Raw genomic sequence first — 21,569 nt, 5'->3', positions numbered from 1 at the left:
AGCAGAATCTCAATGATCTTTTCTCCTTTCTGAAATACTTCCATTGCCGTATCCCCCCACACAATGATGTCATCAATGTACTGCAGATGTTCTGGAGCTCCACCTTTCTCCAGTGTAGCCTGGATCAGCCCATGACAGATGGTGGGGCTGTGTTTCCACCCCTGGGGCAGTCGGTTCCACATGTATTGCACACCCCTCCAGGTGAAAGTGAACTGAGGCCTGCACTCTGCTGCCAGAGGAATGGAGAAAAATGCATTGGCGATGTCAATGGTGGCGTACCACTTTGCTGCCTTGGACTCCAGCTCGTACTGCAGTTCCAGCATGTCCGGCACGGCAGCGCTCAGTGGTGGAGTCACCTCATTCAATGCACGATAGTCCACTGTCAATCTCCATTCTCCTTCAGATTTACGCACAGGCCAGATGGGGCTGTTGAAGGGTGAGTGGGTTTTGCTGACCACCCCTTGGCTCTCCAGCTCACGGATCATCTTGTGGATGGGGATCACGGCATCTCCATTCGTCCGGTACTGCCGGCGGTGCACTGTTGAGGTAGCAATTGGCACCTGTTGCTCTTTCACTCTGAGGAGTCCCACTGCAAATGGGTTTTCTGATAGCCCAGGCAGGGTGTTCAACTGCTTAATGCCCTCTGCTGCCACAGCAGCTATTCCAAAAGCCCACCTGAGTCCCTTTGGGTCTTTGTAATAGCCATTCCTGAGGAAGTCTATGCCTAGGATACATGGTGCCTCTGGGCCAGTCACAATTGGATGTTTCTGCCACTCTTTCCCAGTCAGGCTCACCTCAGCCTCCAGCAGAGTCAATTCCTGAGATCCCCCTGTAACCCCAGCAATTGAAACAGGTTCCTTCCCGACATGTCCTGATGGTATTAATGTACATTGTGAACCAGTGTCAACCAATGCTCTGTGTTCCTGTGGCTCTGATGTGCCAGGCCATCGGATCCACACCGTCCAAAAGATCCGGTTTTCCCGTGCCTCTCCCTGGCTAGAGGCAGGGCCCCTCTAGCCCTGGTTATTATTTCTCTCCTGGGCATACATACTGGAGGTTCCTTCAAGGGGATCTGACAGATCATCCTCCCTTCTGTAATACCCTGCACCTCCATGGGAGGCTGAGGCTACCCTCACTTTAGTGGAGTTCCCTCTGTTGGTGTTCCCCTCCCTGAGTTGGCGTACCCGTGCTGCCAGGACAGAAGTGGGTTTCCCATCCCACCTTCTCATGTCTTCCCCGTGGTCACGTAGGAAAAACCACAGGTCAGCACGTGGGGTGTACCCTCTCTCCCTAGCTGGGGGGCGTTGGGCTCTACTTTTGGGGTCCATGGCTCGCACTGGTGCTGCACTGATCTTCCTCACCTCTTCCCTTATCTCCTTCATCTCCTCCTTAAACTCCTCTCTGAGGTCCTTAGCCACAGCAGAGACATGAGCCTGCACTGGGCCAGCCATCATACTTTGATAATTCCTGAGCCTGTTGGCAACAGAGCCCACTGTCACTTGGTTGGTATCAGCATCAATCATTGCAATAAAGGGGGTATATTGAGATGGGCCCAGGTTTGCCAGATTCCACAACATCTGCCCTGTGCACCTGACCTTGTCAGGGTCATTGTCATGCTGTCCATCCCTCCCAAAGAGCACCTCCAGTACTGCCACTTCTCTCAGCTTTTGGATCCCTTCCTCAAGGGTATTCCAACGTGTTCTCTGGTGGTACTCCTGCATTCTTTCCCTGTGGACAAATCTCTCTCTCACACTCATTAAAAGTCGCTCCCAGAGGGAAAGGAGACCTGTCTCCCTTACAAATACCTGGTCCACACCTGAGTCCTGGGTCAAGGCTCCCAAATTCCTTGCCTCAGTACCATCCAGTTGCACACCTGTACCCATAAGGTCCCAGACCCGCAGTAACCAGGTTGTAAAAGCCTCACGGCCCCGTCGTACAATGTCTTTTCGCAGGTTACGGAGACTCTCGTATGACAGGGACTCGGTGATGATCTCAACTTCTGGCTCCCCTGCTGGTTGTGAGGGGCCCCCTTCCTGACCCTTATTATCTAGGTGCCTTGTTTTCATCTTAGACTTCCTAGTTTCCACAGGGGCAACTGCTGCTGGCTGTGAGTGCCCTTGCAGTTCAGCTGGAACCTGGACAGATGTAACATCTGTGGGTCCCACTGCTGCACCATCAGTCTCCCTCTTTAAGGCAGGGGGAGGGTTTCTCACCAGCTGGGGAGAGGTACTCCTTCAGCATCTGGCCCATCTCACGTATCTCCTTTGCTAGCACCCCCACCCATTCTGGGTGGTTCCTTTCCGAGGTGGGCTGTGGAACAGGGTCAAACTCTGGGGTAACCTCCCTAGTCTCTGGGACAGGATCAGGCTCCGGGGTAACCTCCCTAGTCTCTGGGACAGGATCAGGCTCTGGGGTAACATCACTAATCCCTGGGGTAGGTATCAGGGTTGTTATCCAAGTCAATCTCCCCTTATCTCTGAATGTTAGATAGAACAGGTTTAACAGGGATATAAGCAACACTAGCCACAATATAATGTCATTAGCATTTAAAGTGGATTGAAACCCCTTGAAGACTGGTGGGGTGAACTTCAAAAACCCTGTGATGGGTTGAGAAAAAATTTCACCTGCTGCCACTTCCTCACAGTAAGTACCATTATTGAAGTCGCCCCAGAAACACACACTTAGAGTGTGATAGCTCTGAATCCATGTGGCCATCTTCCAGAGAAAATTAAAAATCCATGAATTCCTCAACTGATCAACCCACATAATAAACTGGATAATAGCCACAGTAACCTTGGTTATGAAACTCATGTTTAAAAAAGGGCTTGCAAATGGGAGAGATATAGCAGTGACCACATGGAGGCCAATCCAGGGTAAGCTGGACAGCATGGTGTCACCTTGGGTAATTTAAGAACTGTTATCCCCTTTTCTACCCCTCTCTCAATGCCCTCAGGCAATGCCCCACGTTGGGCGCCAAAAGCTGTCTTGGTTTGAAAGACAGGTATGGTCTAAGGAAAGGCAAGAGCCCCTTTTCTGCGATGCAGAGTGCAACCCCCCTCCCTTTTAATTATTTTAGGTCCAATTCAGACACCTTCAGGCAGGAGATATGGGGATAAGAATAACAGTTCTTTACTGGTATCTAACAAAGCAGAAAAACAACAACAGCTATAAAAATTGGCAACAGAAACAGTCTAGCTCCGCTCCAGTCCCTTCTGGCCGCAGGCCGTCTCCCTGTGCTGTTACCGGTGCCGTGGGGGCAGGGCAGGTCCCGCGCAGTTGAAGAGGGCTGGAGTGATGGCGGCCGCGGCCCAGGGGTGAGAGGGGATGGGGAAAGTGACTCCCCCTCACGGTGTCGGTCGTGGTGCTCAGCAGAGTGTCCGGAGATAGTAGGGTGAGATGGGAGAGCAGCAGAGCGATGTCCAAAGGCAGGGAGCGTGGATCTCAGTGCTGGGATGGCAGGGGAAGATGCCAGAGCAGAGCCCAGGTTGTCTTCCCACTCCACGAGCCAAGCAAGAGAGAGAGCCCCACTCCAGACCCCCCCGTCCCACCTTTCCTTTTCCGGTTCCCCCCCCCTCCCCCTCCACCCACCCCCCTACGAGAGAACATTATCTGTCGTTTCAAGGTGTAGCCACAATTACTTAGCATAACAATGGGAGAAAATTCCACTGAAAGAAAAGGGCATAATCCAACCTCCAACACCTACTACTTTATTTTACAATTCTATTATCATGTCTATCTTCGCTGCTTTATCCAACATTCAGCATTTCCAATGGCTTTTCATGAGAATGAGACTAACAAAGATGTGTCATCCCCTGGAGTAGCTTTGCCAGCACCAGCCAAGAGAAACCAGCACTGCCTTTTGATACTACACATCACTCTTTTGTTCAACAGATCTAAATGTGAAGTATTGCTTAAATTCCTGTTTGTTTTAATCAAATTGATTTCCAGAAAGGGTTGCCTAGGTAAGGGCCAAAAATGAGATGTAACTTGAAGTTCTGATCCAGCTTTTAGGAACTACCAGAGTTTAAGGGGTAAACTGAGAGATACCATCAATGGAAAATGGACTGAAGTGAGACTACACAATTTCCCATGCTTTAAATTCAATATCTCAGTAGCAATAGACAAGTTTATCCTTACATTAAATATCAAGGTCAGTTTGCATAGCAGATTTATTGAAAATGATGATGGGAAGCACAGCATGATAAAATGGAATGCAGATGGCAGGAACTGCCTAGTTTCTGGGAATCTAACAACAGGGTACACAATGCCTACCTTTTTGAATTGAAATGTGAAAGAGGTAAAGGGAGTTTAACTTAAACCAAAATATCAGATCTGAACTCTGCATCTGAATTTGAAATTTTTCCTCCATGTCCATACTTGCCTTTTATTTACAGAGTTTGCTGTTCCAGAATTCATGATTCCAGTGCTGTTATATGTCTTTGACTCATAAGAAGAGTTGAACGTGATACCAGATTCTGATTTTTCGACTCAGCCCAAACCACAGTGCATGGCTGGTAAAAATTTCATTCATTTTACCTGTCTAGTTTAACTATCTATACAGACTAAGTCCCACATGTATTATAAGTAAAATAAGAAAGATAAACAATCAAATAGAATCTCAAAATTTTATTACACGGAAATACTTAAAAAAAAAAGTTCCATCTGTAGACTAGCAGTGAAAAAAAGAGATTATTTTTACTTCTTTCTCAGTACATGGGAAGTGTTTCATGTATTACCTATAGATTACCAGTTTTCCCTTAGTCTACATGGTGAGTAAAATCTGATTACCTTAAAGCTGAAAAATATATCACAGGGCAGAAATAATAGCTGTAAGCCACAACAGGCATCCTTCTGATGAAATGATGCTAAATTATGCATATCTCATCTCATGGTCATGCAGACACTAGTGAAAAATGCCATGACCTCCACTACTGTACCCACTAAAAGTTGTAAGATCTGAACAGTCAGCAGTTAATTTTGAGCAATGCCAAGTGCTGTTTTTAGAAGATGATTATGTATCATTTTTAAAATTCTTTGTTGTATCATTGTGCAGACAAGACTGTCATTCTACAGAAGATACAAATTTATTCTGGATCTCCCTTAAGGATTAATTTCAGTTATGGAGAAAGGATTAGAGTCTGTGCTGAGCAATTGTAACCCAATAATAAAATGGATTGAAAATGTGACTAACTGCCTTGAGTTTATATTCCGTTTGAAGGAAAATGATAGAAAAAGACAAAAAGTCTTAGTGTATTGCCCTCACAGAAGAAAGAACATGTGTTTGGCAATGAGACAAGAAGCAGAAGGACCAGTGGAAGGATTAGTTATCCTGGGGTGCTGAAGTCATGAGTATCATCCCATATTGAACCACTTGAACATCTATGCCATCCTGCATATTGCATATGCCACATAATTTACAGAAAATATTCCTGTATGTTCCTTGCATTGTTTAGAAACTTTTTTTAGGAGTAAAGCATTTCCATCTAGATGGAGCAGTAACTATAAGGACAATATACAGGTCTTATTCTCCAACAAACAGCAGTGTTTTTCACATTCTTAAAAGTACTGTGTAATTAAAACGTACTGCCCTTCCAAAGGAATTGTAATTTAGGACTTTTGATGAATGCTTTTGTACAACTGGTTGGAAAATGAGAATGCATGAAAAATTCTGAGATTTCAGTCATTGACTGCTCATTTTGTAAAGAATTGCCAATGACAGACGTGCTGAACAGAGATTATTTAAATCAAGGCAACCAACTCCTTACACATGAGAGGCACAGGTCCACTGTCCTGCCTTTCTTGAATCTCCCATATTCTAGACAGGAGAGATGTAACCATCCATCACAAGGGTTAATTTCTCTGCTGCCAAGAGAGGTGGAGTTCTTACACAAAGCATAGGATCTGAATCCAAAGAGTCTAAGAGACTTCCATCCTGGAAAAGCCAATAATTTCAGTGTAAGGCATTCATCAGATACAATGGCACTTGCCTGAGCCCTTGCTCCATATTCAACATAGTCATTTGACCGGATCTATTTTTAACTCAAATGAATGTCTTGGTTAGTGGCTATTAGCTGCTCTGGGGACCTTTCTTTTCCTCATATTGCCCTTTTGGAGGAGTCTGTATCTTAAATCCAAAAAGCTTCCAGTATTTTTTCATCAAATTTGGAATATTTCTGTCTTACTGTTTCTTTCTCAAAAAGTCAGAATTTGAGGTCATACTTGTGCCATCTTTTCCTTAACAAGCAGTTTGAAATTGTAGCAGAACTGTGAAAGAGATGCATTAGGGAGGAATAAATGGTCGGTTTGGCACCCTAAGGCCAGCAGTAAATGTGTTTCTCACCTAGTGCTCAGATTTGTTGGGCAGATTGGACAGGTAATCGTGGCAAACTTTCAGAGGTACTGGTGTACTATTAGCAAACACCACCCTCATTTTAAGAAGCTGCTTGCATCTCTCTAATAGGTTCCAGAGGGTTCCTGTTTGTCAGAAACATAAATTTTAAAAAATGTGAATGACAGTATAATAGAAAGGGAAGAAATCTATGGGGTTCTACAACACATTCTCCTACAGGGAATTCATCTCTTTATTCAGATTACCTGAAATGTTCAGATGTGTGCTAATTTTAGCACTTTATAAAGAATATATTTGCTTTTACAACAGTGAGATATATTGGAGTGTTTTTCCTTAGAGAGAGAGGAGTCTAAAACATCACCAATCTGTTCCTGTGTTTGGAAATCACCTACCACCTGGGAACATCACAAACTGACATATGGTACTGTCATTGTCTGCCTCCTGGAAGCTAGCAGAGAGTATCTACATGAGAGGAAAGTTTAGCCTAGTTAGCACCAAAGAACACTAGAAACAAGAGAATCATATTTTTTTCCAAGTGAAAATTGCACTCTTAAATAATTCTTAAATTATTGAAGCAATAATTAGAGACTAGGAGAGATTAAGCTTGCCAAACTATTTTAAATGCAGGGACGTAAATAAGAAACAAAAAAGAACAATTTAACAAAATAAAATAATTCAGCAGCGAAAAAGATGGCCACAGTGGAAAAAATGTATGAAGAGATTCAAAGGATTGCTAGTTAAAGTCATGCAAGAACAATCATTAAATGGGAATCAAATAGTATTATAGATTGCAATTACGGATGCAAACTCCAATCTAAGAGATGCTTTTAATGTTTTAAACAGACAGAAGCTTGGAGGATATACTGATAGTGGTGTCACTATATGCTTGTCATTTTTCAATATTCTCTCTAAAGAATCTGCTATTGGACATTGCCAAAGATGCCAGGGAAGGTCACTTTCTTGTCTGACCTGCTGCAGCTCTTCTGTGTAAGCAATTTTATTTACCAAATCACCAGTCATCATGTAAGCTGTGAGTCTAAAAGACATAGCAAGCCAGGTACCTTTATTATCAATTTGATCATGCACTTCTATTTATGTGTCTGAATACAGCTGTACACGTCAGATTTTAGGCTTTTGCTTTCAAAACTTTTACCTACACAGATTTGTAAGCATGAAACTTATGCTAGTTGTGTAAAAAATGGATGCATGGCACCTTCTTTGTGAAAGTTGTGACATAATTTTATGTGTCCAAATTTATTTCAAGACCTTTTAACATCCTGCAGCCTGCCTTTTATATTTATCTGCCGACATCTGTTCTGGTTGCACTAAAAGGAGAAGGACATTTCCAATTTACAGCAAAATGCATTCACTAAGCAGTAAATATAAGCACGAGTTCAGCTAAAATCCTCTGTGTCATCTGCAAATCTATGACAGTCACATAAAACCTGTTTTTTGCTATTAAATTGATGGAACTAGTTAAGCAAAGTAACTTGCATACATCTGGAGAAGGAACGACACTGACAACATAGTTCTGATGCCCAAGTGCATACCAAAGGTTCCTGTTGGTAACCTTGCAGCCAGTCTAAAACTATGCAGATGACTAAGAATATATTAGTATTTCAAATGCAAATCTTTTATGGATCCTGAAAGACTGGATAGAAGATGAATGTGGCAATTACGTTTCTAGAACTTCGGTGATTTTATTGGTGAAGAGCCCCAAGCCATGGGGGAAAAATCCCACTGGAATGTAATCAAACAAATGTTCCTACTGAGAAAACAACTGAACCTTGCCTTCCCTTCTGTATGGCAATCCTAGTTGTCTTTAGAGGGCAGAACACTGCAAAGGATGCAGAAAGCGCTTAGTACTAAGAAATCTGCATTATTTACTTTTAATCTGTCCTTTGATCCTCATGTCTTTGAAGGACTAATGAAATCACTGTTCTTTAATATGAGAAATTTATATTCAGTTTGCCTAACAAAACCTCTTAGCAGGTATTTTTTTATTGCTGATTCAGAGCAGCAGGCAGATGACACCAGCAAAGACAACTGCCTCCTTGATATGCAATCTTCCACCACACTTAAGTGCTAAATAGCAGCAGAATAGATCTCAGCCATGTAAACCCCTATTGTCATTGTTTCCCACAACAACTCCAGCTGGGACAGCAGTTCCATATGCTCCAGTCTCATGTGGAGATAGTAGCTGACTTCTGAAAACACACAGCAGCAGAAGCTGGCACCTGTGCTATGTCTGAGCTGATGCACACATGCAGCAAGGCTGCTCAAGCCCCTAGCAATGGTCTTTGCAGCTCGGGTGTGCCCTGCTCTCCTTAGTGCTCCTCACAGAGATGTCTCTCTTTTGAACAGTGATGATAAACCATCTCTGCTGCTGGTGTATTCTGACTGGAAGCCTCTCCTTGAGAAAAAGCATGGGAAAGTAGGATTAGGTGCCCAAGTCCTTAACTGTTTTTGATCCAAATAGCTCCAATAATGTCAGTGGATCAATGTCCATTTCCATTACCAGAAGATAAGCCCTACTGTGTGTGTGAGGAAGCTGTAAACTTCTTTTCTCAAAAGGACATAGTGCTGTGCATAAGGAATTTGTAGTTCCTGACCAAAGACCCAATTTTCTCCTGCTTGATCTCACTATCCTTCAGTAAAGACACAACTTTAGCCTGCTCTTTCATGACCACACAATATCAAGTTGGACAGGGATTTAAATTGAATGCTCATAGATAACATTACCAGCCACTGTGGGGAAAGAGATAGGAGTCAATCAGCTAATGAATTCTTCCATAATGCAAGGAGTGCATAGGGAAAAGCACTCAGTGGAGTAGAAAAATATCTGTCTGATAGTAATATACTCTTACAGGCAACATCTTGCAAAGAAGAGATAAATGACTCCAGGCTGTGCTCTTGAGTGTAGCCTCCTTGAGGAGAGTAAAAAGGAAGAACACTGAGTCAAAAAGCTAATGGATCAAAAGTAAATATGGCAGGGAAAGGCAAAGGGGTGAGAGGGATGGCAGTAGGAAGGAGGTGGTGGAAAGAGAAGAAAAACAGCATTACTTGGAAAAATTGGAGGCATAGCTGGAAGTGTGCTTTATCCCTGACATTAAGAAAACTGCACTTTTTGTTTGAATTTACGTCAGCATCCCCAGAAAGGACTTTGAGATATGCAAAAAATGTTGTGATCGGCAAGAAACTCTTTTGCTCTACACTTGTGTATCCAGCCCTTTTGCCTTTAGCTTAATTTTCTTTGTAGATAATGTATCCTAACATTCAAGTGAGAAGCCTCCAGGGTAGAAGTTAAATGGAAATGCTAGCTTATTTTTCTAGGGTCAATAGCCTCCAACACATTCCAAAACTTATCTTTCTGGATAGTAAATATGGACTGTTTCATACCAAGTGGCTGCAGAGTGACATCAACAAAGAAAGCAGCCTGGAGCAGAGTTAAAAGAAGTTGTCCTTATTTCTTTACAAAATAATTTATTTTTGGAGTGACAGACTAACAAGCAGCAAAATTTTATTGTAGCCTGATGTTCAGGTGTGGTCAATTGAAAAGCAGGTGCTGCCACTGCCCACAGTGAACAACAAATCCATTAACTATGCTTTACTTTACTAGATTTGTAGTAGAGGGAATATTGATGTCAGCAGGTCTTGCACCACGGAAATGTAATTTCAATTAAATTTTTCCTTTACATTGGTGCAATTGAAAGGAGGCTTAGGGCCCATACTTTCCTTATTCCATTTTGATGGTATATGCAAACTTTACTTTGGCCTCTTGCAAAACAATGGAGAGTAAATGCATTAAGATGCAGGACCAAAAGAAGGAAATAATCAAATGGGATGCAGCAAATAAAACCATAAACCATAAACTTTTATGTCTTTAGAATCTGATGTGTTAAACTGGGAGATCAGTAAGATTTATTTCTTTGTGTCATATCACCCAAAACCTGCATATCTTTCTCCAAATTTTCAATTTAATGCTAAAAAAAGATTATTTACTTTCCACCCCTCCTCATAAATAATGGACATTGTCTAATTTCTGGTTCAGATTGCTGATTTTAAGATTAACAGTTCTTTACTGGCTTTGGTGTGTGAATGGGAGAAAGCCAAAGGACTGTTCCTAAACAGAGATTTTGTAGTCTTTCCCCTCTTCTTTCTGCTGCTGCTACAGCTTTGGATGCAGCCCTGAAAATGCCATTTTTTAGTCAAAGTGTAATTTAATTGGACAGAAGATCAAGTTTTACCTGAACTGTTATGGAGGAGGCAGTGAAGCAGGAGTATTGACACATCTGCATATCTGCTTCAGAAATCCACTGTACACAATTTGCTCTGCAACTAATAATTATCTCTGATTCCAAAAAATGCAAGTAGTTCAAATCTTTTGCACAAAATGAACTGGTAGTCAGGTCAGAGCAGCTCACTTTACCTTATCTAGCAAGCAATCTATTGCCAGAGGAATTATTATTTCTTTTAGGAAAGAATTGCTCAAACTCTCCCATTCTTCATGACACCAGAAAAGCACAACTTAGAAACTTCAATACCAGCCTGTGACACTAGTGTAGATTTCCATTTAATTTTGCTGATTTATACAAGGAGGAAAAAGAGAATAGAGTCAAAGTGGCTGGAGGCTTATCAAGAATCTAATTGCAAAAATAGAAAAATCAATCTTGATACAAGGAATATGTTCAATTTCATGAAATGTACAGCATTTCAAAGAGAAAACTACAGAAACAATGAAGAGCAGAATGGCATTTCCCTTGTTGACAAGACTGAAGGAAAGATCATCATGTTGGACTATATTTGATGACAACCTGATTGACAGTCAATATCAAATACTCAAAAAACTGAAAAAAAGTGTACCCATTTCCCTCTCTTTTTTTTTGAAAAAGAGACCTCTCGCTGACAGGGCCTTGTTCTTAGCTGCTCTTTAGCACTGCTGGGTGTTATAACCATGAAATAACAATACTTCAAAGTGAAAGAACCATTAAAATGAAGAGACATTAATGAGTGGGCACTGATCCGGACCTCCCAGACAGCTGTGTGTCACTTGCTTAATGAAATTCAGAGTACAAAACAGATCCAGAAGCTTATGTTCTTACTGAAGAAGTTGCTCACATGTCAAAAAATATTCAAAGGAAGCATCATAAATGCTACACAATTAAACAAGCATGCTTCAGGTGAATAGCATCTGTGTGCAATAATCAAAAGATAAAATGAGGAAAAGGATCTACATCTAATAACCCGTATAATTTTCATTTATTTATTAGAGCCATTGTTTAAGCCTTTCTTTGCAGATTTGAAGAGGTAGCAAAGGGCTGAGATGTTTGGCAATAGCTTTCTTCATGTGTATCTGACTGTATCCTGTCCTTTACAAGCATTTTTTGAAGTCTGACTTAAGTTTATATCTACAAATATTTTGATTTGTTGATATTTTGTCTATAGCCATATATTCTTATGACAAACCTGCCCAGTGGTATTTGAATTTGCATCCTGTATTCTTTCTCCAATCTAAAATCCTATTATAACATTGTTATGACTTTTTATGGCTAAAGAAAGGCCAGAAACTTGTGCTTCAAAAGCTATTGAGTCAGGAAACCTCGGTGTCATAGCAGTTAATAGTAAATCACAGCTGGAATGGGAGCTGTCCTCATTTCAGGTTAAGCAGGTTCTCCAGTTCTCTTGTAACAATGTTTTTTCCATGATAGCTCCCAGCCATGTAGCCTGGCCATAATTGCTGTGTCTAAGAAGTGCAATAAGCAGGGGAGGGAGTACATAACGAAAGTGGATTGCTGTTTCTTGGTACAAATTACTTCCTTTTTTATGTCCTTTGAGGGTGCTACATTTAGAATAACAGAGTGGATGGACCCAGAATATCTCTTCTTAAGCCTTTTTCCTGTTTGAAAACTGGTATTGCCTTTCCTGCGATTACTCTTCTCTAGGCTATTTTTCACATCCTCCTTGCATAGACTACAAGGGGATTTTTCTGCTGTGTGTATATTTTTGGCAGGGAGGGAAGAAGTTTCTTCCATTACTCGTGTGGTATTATCGCAAATATACATTTTAATATGGAAATTCTCTGTACCATAATTCTCTGTGCCACTCAGTGAAAAGGACACTGTTTGCTTATTTTACAGATTGAAGAAGTTGAATCCAACAGAAAATGCATTTATTAAGGCCAGGAAATATTTTCAAATCCTAGAGTGAATGTTGCTCACATAACCCCCCAGAATTACAGTACTGAATTACAAATTCAGTACAGAATTACAAATACAAATTACAAATACTTTTTCAAAATGCAGCATTACTAGGTTTAAATCTTTTATATTTAAGTTCTGTAATTATAATGAGATGAATATTTTATCCTCTACCATATGATCACCCTAGGCTCTTTAATTTTAGACCATGAATCATATTTTAACTAATACATTAAAATGTAAGATATTATATAAAATTACTTGGGTTTTTAAATACATTGATATATGGGGTGTGAACCTTACCAGACACTTTCACTATACCTCCATTTACTGTGAAATCCCTGTTCTCTTCAAGCTTTTCACATTGTAAAACTGTATCAGAATTACATTATAACAGAGAAACCTGCAGAACTAAAAAAGTTTAATTGCTCAAAAAGTATCTCCCTGTGTGAAAATCCTGCCTATTCCTGCTTTGTTTCTCCCAAAGCTGCTAGAATCCGTCTCACTTTGGCAACCTCCATTACCCAAGGCAGGAAAGTTAATGTCATTGATCTGGTGCTCTTGCACCCAGATATTTAGATGCTTCAGAACACATCCTACTGCTTGTTTTCTTCCACTTATTGGCTTTTTTGCTTCCCCCACTGTTACTTCTCTTTCTTCATTACAGAGGGTGCAGAAGGATTTCAGCCTCTTTGCTTATGCAGGCTGCAGCTCAGAATGTTTCCATCCCTAGCCATGGCACACAGGGTCGAGCTTAATGAATGCAAGCCTTGGTCTGCCAGATTTTAGGATGATGGGGAAGAAGACAATGTATATGTTGCATTTCTTATTGGAATAATTGTTCCACACCTCTACAGCCAATTGCAATTGACTGAGAAGACTCAACACTTTCTTAAGACCTTAACTAGAGTACCTCTGCAGAGCACTAGATTTAGGCTGCTCTGGATTAGTGCTCAGGGTCTTCTCTGTGTAGAGTCAGAGCCTGCAGAGATGAAATCTCACTCTCCACCATTACAGTTACTTGTATAATCTTCTTGTTGGATCAGTCCAGCCTCCTTCACCTCTGCACCTCCAGGTGAGACAGATGGCAAAGCGCACTGCAACAACTGTATAGACTTAGCGATGCTCTTCTGTGTCTTTCTTGAATATTGAGGACCTTTTCCAATACTCTGTTCAGCACACTCACGTCTGTGACCATTACAGGGAAAGAAAAAATCTGCATTCTTGTACGTGTTCCCATTGTTGAGGAGCCTGCATTGCAGACAGCCGGAGGACAAAGTGCTCTCACCAGCACTGGCACTTGTGTGCTCCACACAAGTATTAAACTGTTTCATTGGATTATGGCATGTAACCAATTAGGAATTTCTGTAGGAAATTACTGCCTGGATGAAAGAAAAGAAAATGTTATAAAGAAAATGTTATAAAAATGCTAATCAGCACAATTTAATAGATACTTCCCTCCTCAGAGTCCTGAATAAATACTTTTCTGGGCTCTTTTTAGAACGTCTCTCTACAACACAAATTATTCAAAAAGCCTAGGCATATTAGCATGCAAAGTAATTCCCTGGAAGTTCTAAGAGCTCTGCTGTAGACTTCTGGTCAGATGATCTCTCTTGGAGAAATATTATTTGTGAGATCTCTCTCCTAATGGATTCTCAGAGCTGCAAAGTGCTATGTAACACCTTTGCTGCTGCCAGCCCACAGTCCCTAGGAGGGGACTCATCTGATCTTTTACATTTGGAGTCACTTACTGGACAAGTGCAGCCCTCAGTCATGCTTGGGCATTCCCTACAGTGCACACCAGGGTATAAAAATTTTTGCAGGTAGGTTATGCACAACTTTGGGTCATCTCTAAGGCTAATTAATGTTCCATAGCAAATAAAAAGTGAGCACTAGTTGCTCCAAGAATGTCATTTAGTCAGCCCTGAAAGCCTTCCAGAATACTGCAAGTATATGAGGGTTTTAGGATAATACCCCTTAATTTCTGAAATACACCTTTCTGAAGTCCACAGAGGTTACTTACCCTGTTTTTTTTTAATAATTTCACTTTAAAGGTTCCTTATACATTTGGTGACAGTGAGGAGCAGATGTCCTCACGGGTAGAAGCATCCACATGCATGTCTCTCCACACAGGTGTCCAATACTCCCGTGTACCTCACAGTGAAGCACACAAGAGTGTTGCTTTTTCATTTGTTTGAATCAGAAGCAGCTAGTACTAACCAAAGAGAAAGACATCATGTTCTGCCTTTGAAGTGTTCCTCCTTGCAATTAATTAACTTCTTCCCTTTTGTGGTTGTGGTTTGATTGTTGTTTTGTTTTGTTTTGTTTTGCTTTGTTTTGCTAATCATTATTTCTTGGATCAAAATAGGAAAATAGTGACTTATAGTATCCCTCTCCTTTGAAGTTCTTTTTAGAATACAACTCTGCTGGGAGACAAAACCATAGTTCAAAATTTGACTGTGTTCTGCTGTCATATACTTTTAAAAATATATTTTTAAATTCAATGACAATTTAATAAAATGAGGCTCTAAAAATTACTATTATTTTGCCTCGTCAGTGTACTTTGAGGAAAAATCTTGCAGAAAACCCAAGGAAAAAAAAAAGGAAAGCCCTACAATTATTTGGTTGAATTTGCAGGCTTATTTCAGCATATACAGTGACTCAGATATTAGCTAGACTCCATATTTTCGTCTGTTGTTATTTTGAATGACTTCTTCCCCATTCTTAGCTCATTTTCCTAGAGTGCCTCCTCTGTCTTCCCCAACACAGTAGTGAGAGCATTTCATTGTATGTTCCCCAGTCTTACATCAATGTTAGAAAATATAGGGTATTTGATGCAACTATTCCCAATGATAAAAGCTTAATTTTTCTTATATGTACACTGATTTCAAAAGAGAGGGTATGAATCAATTGTTCTTTGTTACAACAAATATTATCCCTTACAAATTCAACTCTATTGGAAACAAATATCAAGTGATACACAACTGATGTCCTGTGGTTGTGCTGCAGTTTCTACAGAGAATTTCAAGAATTACAGTTCCAAAATAACCACTAAACCTATTCAACATCCATCCTTAGAAATATAAAAAAATCCATCACTGCAAAATATTTAATAACTACTAATATAAGGAGAGTCTCAGAATAAGAAAGGAATATATAAATAAGAGCCTTTAGATGTCTGTGGAACTGAAATAATAAATGGGGAAGAGTATTATTGCATATTCCTTTTGTCTACCCATACCCCAGAATTACTTCATAAGTTTAGCAGCAGTAATATCTACATTGTCACTAGAATTTTCTTCTCCAGAAAAAAATGTGTTGGTATCAAACTTCTAATTTGGAAGTCCTTTTTTATCTACTAAATGTACAGTATGGAGAAATACCATATAATTGCAACTTTATATCTTTTTCAGGAAATCCACAGACCTCATCTCTCAAAGTTGTGTCCCAAAACTCACTTAATGATTTCCTCTCAGGTTCTGGGAAAAAACTGAGTTATTTTAGCACCATGTTTTATATTAAAATTAATTAATCTCTTTGCAACAAATATCACACTTTAATGGGTTTGTGTTTGCTCAGACATTATTAACCATTGTCACCAATATACACTTGTAAAAAAAGCCAATAATCTGAAATAGAATTTGACAGTACATAATTGGAAATGCAGGTAACAATACAACCATTTTACAGAAAATGTCCCTTGGTCCTCCTTAAGAAATGGGTAATATAAAATTTAGATTCCAGTTGCACCAGTTAAATTGTTGACTTTATAATCTCTGTTCACAATGGAAAATTACATTCCCTTGAAAAAAGAATAATTACCATTTCCGAGCATTTCCCCTAGCTCCTAAGACTTATATCAAACCCCAGCAAAGGATGGAATTGCCATAGCAACTGCCAATCTGCTTTCTTTTTATTGCTGTTTTTGTTTTCTCTCTCAGAAACCCACATAATAAACCTGTTTCACCAAATGACCAGCCATGGGAGACTGAAGTCAATGCTTTCAGAGAAGGCAGAGCAAGATGTTGAAAGATGAGAAAACAGCAAATTCAGATGGCAATTACAATCCAACTGCATTTGGAAACTTTCAAGAGTGAATGTTTGACATGGTCATGGAAGTATCCCACAACACACTTGTGCCACAGAAACATTTCTGTATATTGCTTTATGAGCTGTACTCTGCATCAGGATATTTCCATTGGGCTACTGACTTCTGGTATATCCCAACACTGGGACTCAAAACCAGGGATGATCTCAACTTCCAACTCAAACAGTTCTGAGATTCTACGGTTAAAAAACAGGTTCTTGACATGGAAGAAGGACCTTTCACTTAGACAAGTTATGCCCATAGAACACAGTAAATTCTCATCTTCAAACACAATTGAATGGCAAAAACATGTGTAATTTCTGAAAGAAATTAATAATGTAGAAAACAACAAATTGTTAAAAGCGGGCTTTTAGGACTCCTGATTAAATCATAGCTCTGAGAAGGCTATTAAATGATTGAGCTGTATGGCATGTAAATCTTATTCTGCCTTGCCACTAAGAGTACTTTTGATGAAAATATATTCTTAAATTGTACATGTGTTGATCAATGAAACTGTAAATTCTGAAGGTTCTGACATCTCCCTAGTGAAAAATCATATTCTTGCTTTGCATCCAAGAAAAAGATTTGCTGGTCATTTATTCAAAAGCTGTCACTCACCATTCAGAAATGAATGAAACAATTAAACACTAAGAATATTAATGTCTTCACCTGTCTTAGATTCTGTGTAATTTTTCCATGTAGGGTACTTTTCAAACTTACTTGGTTTATTTTCAACACCCTCTACAATCTTACTCTCTTCTTTTATTTATATCATGTCCAAGATCATGGGAGTTATAAGTTTGTTTTTGAGAACAGGAAAAATGTGGGACTGCAGAGAAATATTTCAAAAATATCAGTTGCATATAATATGGTATGATTTAATTGGCCATATCAATCATTCCTGCAAGGCAGCACTGTTTCAGTTTAACTGACAACATGTAAGAAAATTTCTGTGGCCTATTTCTGAGGTTTTGGGCTCATGGTAATAGAATAATGAGTTAAAAATGAAATGCTCAATAGCATATTCATCCTTTACCTGCAACCAAACTCATCCACCACTGCCTTCACAGCAGATTGGGTTTGGATCCTTCTCAAACATGGCCATCCAACCGAACTTTTGCTATTTCTGTTCTTAAAAACCACCAGGATGGTGATACAACTTCCAGTTAAATACAACAAGATTGTTTTAATGACTCTGAAGTCCAGTTAAAAAATACAATAGACTTACAAACAAGTCCTAGTTCTACACGTAAAGCAGCAGGAAAAAGCATCAGCACATGCCTAACCCACCAAACATCAGTGGCTGATTCAATAATATCAGGAGGAGTGGCTCCTACAGATACTGAAAAGATTTGCAATGTAGAAATTATATGATATTATGCTTTTAATTGCTTGTTTTCATTTTTGTGTAGATGCTGGAATTTTCAGAGATGAGCTTATGTAGTTGGGATAGTGTTATCTAAGAGATTTTCTTTTAAATGTTGAACGCATATCATAAGATGAAAAATTAAACAAGATCTTTTTGACTCCATAAGGGTCTTAGCTTCATACTTCATCCACTTAGGTTCTAAAACACATCAAATCTTATTTCCTTCTCTTTCAAAAACAGATGCAAACAACCTTTTCCATCACGTCTCCTTTCTGTGGGGAAAAAGGAAAAGCAGTCTTTCAGTTCACTTTTCTTCAGAAAACAGGTAAAAAAAACATCTAGGAAACAAAACAGTGACCTGACTGCATCACCAGTCAGGTGATTATTTTGCATTCAGGATGCTTCAGTCTTTTGTTTGACTTGGGGTTCTATTTGCTGACTGTTGCCTCATGAGTCTGGACTCCTACACGAACTGCAAAAATCTCTTTATCTGGAAACATGGAAAAGATGCATTAAAAAAAAATGGTATATCTGCATACGGATGTCTAATTTCCCTTTTTTATGTATATTGTGTATCTTTTAAAGATATCTCTATGCTGATCAAAAATAGCTTTGCAGTTCCTACTGTAACTACTTAAAACACTATTTTTATAAAATATATCATGTTCTGTGACTTTTTGCCAGTGAGAAGAAATTCTAATCCTTAGGGGGAAATCCAGAACTTTAATAACATTTACACTTAAAAATAAATCTCCTAATTCTGTAGTTCCTTAAAGACACTTGGGAAATAGATGCAGAATTTGTTTCACCAAGATCAAATATTCTTTGCTGAATCACCTTATTGGGAAATCGCATCGACTTGGTACTTTTTTTTTTAAGTGGTATTTATGGTAACTTTGCAAATCGCACTTGTATTTGTGTTTCAATTAAGAATGTAAATATTTTAGATCTGAGATGAATAATTTGCATTATACTTCATTCTTAATTTACATGTAAAAATACTTGCTAGGTACCAATGAGGTATTTCTCACTCTAAGTAGTACATACACTACTCAATACACCAAGTGTTGCGGTTTTTTTTCTCAATTTGCCCTTTGCTTTAGTGGATGGCACACTTCATGTATTTCAGTAAATGCAGAAACAGGATCAAAGTCCATTTCTATTATGTACAATAGAAAAAAAGACCCCAAATTACTTGGAATAAGCAGTGAGATGAAGGCTACAGTGTATACTATATGTAGTTCAAGAGTTATCTGATATTTGGGAATGGGGAAAAATATACAATAACCTTTAAAATCCCTGTTTCTACAGAAGAGAGATTCAATATCCCCTGATACACTGCACTGTCTCCAGCAAATGCACCTGTCTCTGAAGACCTTGGTGATGGTTTACAATTCCCAAGATGCCAACTGTCTTGCACCTTGTTCTCACTGAACATACATTGCTATTCTGGACTGGCACTGCTCAATTAAGTTTGTCCCATGTGTTTTCCACAACGTCTTTAATGAATGTGGGTTGCCTGGAAGAAAAGCCTTTGGGAGCACAAAGCAAACGAAGGAACAAACTTTTAATCAAAGAATCTAAGTAGGCTCAGAGCTTGGTTGTTTGAAAGACAGAGAGAGCCAAGGGTTCTCAGCATCCCACAGGAATTAGCAAACTCAGTGGAAGGTGAAACGAATGCAGCCAGAAAATCAAGATCACCCATTCCCAAAAATCAGGATTTATAATGCATACTGTGTAGAGAATGATTCACTAATAATGGCTAATTTGCAAGAAGGAATTATGTATGTTCTGAAAATAAATCCCTAATTAGAACCATATTAAATTTGAGATGTATAGAGTGGTAGTCTGAACTATCAGTTTTAAATGCTAGTTAATGACTTTCTGATATCATTCCCTTAAAATTGTATCAGAAGTCACTTTTCCCTCTTCGTGTAAAGATATTAAAAGAAATTACACTTTGAAAATTCTGACAGAAAGACCATCAGTGTAAGGGCAACTCTGGAATTTTCAAAAACATCTGTCAATTTTTCTGTGAATCAATCACTTAGAGTTGCAGTCAAGCATGTTTTGAATTCCTATTGCTTAACCAATGTTTTTCTTAGTACTTTTCTTAGGCTTGAAATATTCATGTGAGAACATTTCCTCCATCCAAAAACTATTTTATGATAGTTTTTATCAAGGCGAAAAGAAAGATAATTTCTTTCTTATCTGAATATGTAATTTAGACAGGCAGGATTGCACACAATGGTGTAAACCTCATAACCCACCTAGAATAAAATGTAATATCCCCAGGTGATCTTCAGATCTGCAAAACAGTACCAAAAGGTGAGATTTCTGCATTTTTATAGAAGACTTAATTCCCAATAACACTCTGCTGGATAAGATCTATCCAGGGAAGAACACGTTCCACAGCTCCCAGAAAGGGATATAGATCCACAGCATCATTAATCAAAATATATAAGTACCCTCGAAATCGAAGGCATGTGTTCAACTCTGCCTACTCCAAAGCCAGTCCCCTCTGCAGTACAGAATGAGCCAAGTGTTGGGGTAAATAATTCCTGGGAAACCCTATGGCATGATTCTAGGTTATATCAAGGTCTCTGCACTATCTCATCAACCCATAAAAATTAGCTCTGTGCAAAGCAGAAGGACATGTCTGCACTGCAGTGACAGTGATGACAGCTTAGGTATGTAATTAAATTATAGTTTAATCAGTTTTTTAAATTTAAGCTGCGTAGGAAATTTCAAAATGCAAAGCTGTAATGACATGGAGCTCAATTTGTGCCACAAAAGGCACCCAGGATATGAAATAAAACACCTAAAGAGTCATTCTGTGTTGAGCCTGGAAGCAATACCTAAACTATCTAATTTACAACTAATTTCATTGTGTTCACAAGACCTTCACTGCTGCAACGAAACCCACACAACTGCTGCATGACAAATATCCACTTGACCTGGCAAGCAGACTGCTGTGGACACTGCAAATTCTATGTGAATTTAGCAAAGTTTTGTGCTGGTAAGAAATTCGTGTCTGAGCAAGCAGTCCCTTCTAGGAGGCCAACTAGTTCTATAGCCAAGATTTCAACTTAGGTATTTAAGCTATCCCAAGATTCATGCTGGTGCAGAAAGGGGAGGGAAAATAGCTTTATGCTTGGCTGCCTAAATTAGGATATAATCTGAGGGTAAAGTAGATCTTGTACAGGTTTTTCTTATAAACAGGTTTATGATTTTTAAATAACTCACTCTCTTCCAGTTCTAATGAGAATGTGAAGACCCTGAACTCTCATTCTGCTCATGTGATAATACCATGAATAGTTTTTGCATTCTGTTTTTATCAACTTGTTGTTTTGGGGCCATTATTGAGTTTTCTGAAAGTCTAGAAATGGGAACCAGAATCAGGGTTAATTTGTATTCTATTTTAAAACATTTAAAAAATGAACGGCATGAAGATTTAATGAACTAATAACAAAATACAGATATCTTGCTGAGAATTGCAGTGCTACGCAGCAGCAATTTCTGCATCTTGGATAAATCTAATAAACATATCAAAGAGAGAAAATTAAA

At 39.3% G+C, this 21,569-nt stretch overlaps 1 long non-coding RNA gene across 1 annotated transcript in view; it reads left to right on the top strand.

Moving 5' to 3' along the window:
- LOC148225177 (uncharacterized) overlaps nucleotides 1-18,167 on the top strand; it is a 37,562-nt gene extending 19,395 nt beyond the window's left edge. Inside the window, exons 2-3 of the long non-coding RNA XR_015803838.1 lie at nucleotides 4,395-4,514; nucleotides 16,488-18,167. This is a non-coding gene — a long non-coding RNA (uncharacterized LOC148225177). The remainder of the gene's footprint in view (nucleotides 1-4,394; nucleotides 4,515-16,487) is intronic.
- The last annotated feature ends 3,402 nt before the right edge of the window (nucleotides 18,168-21,569 follow it).

Source organism: Sturnus vulgaris, chromosome 1 (genome assembly GCF_052056855.1).
Source record: "Sturnus vulgaris isolate bStuVul1 chromosome 1, bStuVul1.hap1, whole genome shotgun sequence".
NCBI lineage: Eukaryota > Metazoa > Chordata > Aves > Passeriformes > Sturnidae > Sturnus > Sturnus vulgaris.
Note: the sequence above shows the minus strand (reverse complement) of the source record. Positions and strands in the feature narration are given on the sequence as shown.